Below are 3,056 nucleotides of genomic sequence, written 5' to 3'. Positions count from 1 at the left end.
ATATATATATATTACTGTATAATTATTTGAATTATTTGTAATATGAAATTAAAGTTATTTATTGCTGTAGAATGTTCTCTAAAATCCTAAAGAAAGAAGTTATGATTTACGGTAGTTACTTAAGAAACTATATGAGGGTATGTGTTTAGTTTTCTGCTTTGTTCTTTTATAAACATTTAGAAATGTTACTGTATATAATATAACCTCTGCATTTTGATGGGAATTTAATGAGTTAGATGAAAATTGTTTGTTGTAATACGATTTGATCTGATTTAAATTAAATTGAATTAAATTGAATTGATCGTTTAAATTGAATTGATATTGAAATGACTTATACATTATATGACAAGTTCCTGTCATTTTATTTAAATTTATTTGTATTACGCTGATAATAATAATTTATGTTATTATTACATTACATCATATATACCATTATTTTATATTATTCTAAAAATCATCTTACTATATATACATTATACCGTGATAATGTTAATAGAAGTCTTGACGTTACCACATCATAAATTATATGACAAGTTCCTGTCATTTTATTTAAATGTATTTGTATTACGCTGATAATAATAATTTATGTTATTATTACATTACATTATATATACCATTATTTTATTTTATTCTAAAAATAATCTTACTATACATACATTTTACCGCGATAATGTTGATAGAAGTCTTGACGTTACCACATCATAAATTATATGACAAGTTCCTGTCATTTTATTTAAATTTATTTGTATTACGCTGATAATAATAATTTAAGTTATTATTACATTACATCATATATACCATTATTTTATTTTATTCTAAAAATCATCTTACTATACATACATTTTACCGCGATAATGTTGATAGAAGTCTTGACGTTACCACATCATAAATTATATGACAAGTTCCTGTCATTTTATTTAAATTTATTTGTATTACGTTGATAATAAATAAATAATTTATGTTATTTTTACATTCCATTATTTATTCCATTATTTTATTTTATTCTCAATCTTCTCACTATAAATTTTACCGCATAATGTTGACGGAAGTCTTGACGTTGCCACATCATCGACCAATCAAATGCCAGTTGCGCGCTACGTCACTAAACAGCTGCAATGACAAGGAAGTAAACAGCCATGGCTGGAAAGTCGTCTATGTTAAACCACTTCCCAAACATATTTTTAACTATGATTATATACACTGTTCTTGAAGACATTGTCATTGCTTTTCCGTCATCAACATACATCGAATCCGGACAATCGCGGAGTGCAGAAAAGCCCACATCAACCGATCAACAGGTTCGTAATCAAGGTATTTGCATCATCGCTTAACTTATCAACTTCAGTTTGTATACTACATACTTATTTTACCTGATCCTCCCTAGACAGGACGACTCCATTCAGCGGTGATCGTGTCGGTTGTGATCGTTATAGCAGTGGCAGTCGCCGCTGCTGTCTTGATTATAAGGAAGTACTGCTGTCCGCAGAGGTATGTTCTGTGTCATGAACGGTGACAAATACATTAGTTAACATCAATTAAACTAACACCACAATGTTGTCATAACGGATGGTTTAATGTGGGTTATTATGTAAATACAGTAAAACCACATTCATTGAGACACATTATGTATGTATGATGAAGGCAGATTTGAACTTGGCCTTGCCAATGTTGAACTCAACTTGACAGTTGTCACGTGTTTGAAATGTTGCGGGTTTTTTGCAACAATCAGTCATTTAAGGCATGTTCCCATTGTGACACCCCATTTAGTTTGACTACATACCTTGCTGTAGGGGCGTGTTGTCACAAAAGGACAATTTTAGTTTCAGTAAAACTTCCTTCCTGGATAATAATGATGGAATTATTTAATCTATTAACTTAATCATATTTAGAATATTAAGTGCTTTTATTCAATACTTTCATTTTGTGCCTATACAGATACATGTCTTCCTAATCAGCCCGGAGGTGTGAAGTACTCAAGTATTTTTACTTTATTTTTTAAGCATATGTACAAGTAAAAATACTACTTCACACCTCTGAACCAGCCCTATAAAATATTCATTGGAATAAGAAGTTTGACTACTGTAGAGACACTGTCTCCCCACCATATTGCACTCCCCATCTACAGGCCTTACATTTTAAAGTACATAAATGTTTTTCTGTTTCAGTAATGTAACATATAGATACTCAGATCTGCGCCAAATGGAGGAACAAAATGCAGCCGCAGAAGTGGACGATGACTCGGATGAGGTTAGTGAGAGTGACTTTTAAAATAAGTTATAGTAACCTATTTCTTAGTATTTATTCTTATTCAAACTTTACTTTCCACAGGATCTTTTGGAGTGAATCAATGCAAATTTTCCATTTAAAGCTGTGACATTATACAGCCAAAAGCATCGCATCAGGCCATTTAAAAACCTGCTGGAGCTCATGAAATATTTACCTTTGTTCCACCATTTTTCAACACAGATATGTGCACCAACCAGTTTGGCAAGAGTTTTCATTCTCTTGCATTAACAAATTTAGACCCGATTTCACAGACCAGGCTTAGTTTATGCCAAGACTAGGCCTTGGTTAAATTAAGATGTTAAGCATTTTTTATAAACATGCCTTAAAAAGACATCACTGGTATGTATCTTAAAACAAATCAATGGCACTGGTATATTTGTCAGTGCAAGTTATTTCCAGTTGAGAAAGCTCAAACATGTGTTTTAGTCTAGGACTTGCCTTAAGCCTTGTCTGTGAAACCGGGGGTTAGAGAACAAAAGAAGAAAATGGAGATTTATCAACAAATATGGTACCACCTCCTTAGTTCCAATATTCAAGAATTTTTTACTGAATCTCTGATTTATACACATTTTAGGACGCACACAACAGGTTATGATAACATTATAAAATAATAAGAATGTACTTTTAATACACTCTGTGAAGATGGAAGCTAGTATTTTCTATGCAAAATACTTTGTACCAAAGTCCTTAAGTCTTTTGAATTGTTTGTTTCTCTTTATTTATTGTTTGTTTGTTTGTGTGTGTTGGCAAACCTTTGCACTTTGCTTTTA

This window comes from Paramisgurnus dabryanus, chromosome 7, assembly GCF_030506205.2.
Source record: "Paramisgurnus dabryanus chromosome 7, PD_genome_1.1, whole genome shotgun sequence".
Classification (NCBI taxonomy): domain Eukaryota; kingdom Metazoa; phylum Chordata; class Actinopteri; order Cypriniformes; family Cobitidae; genus Paramisgurnus; species Paramisgurnus dabryanus.
Note: the sequence above shows the minus strand (reverse complement) of the source record.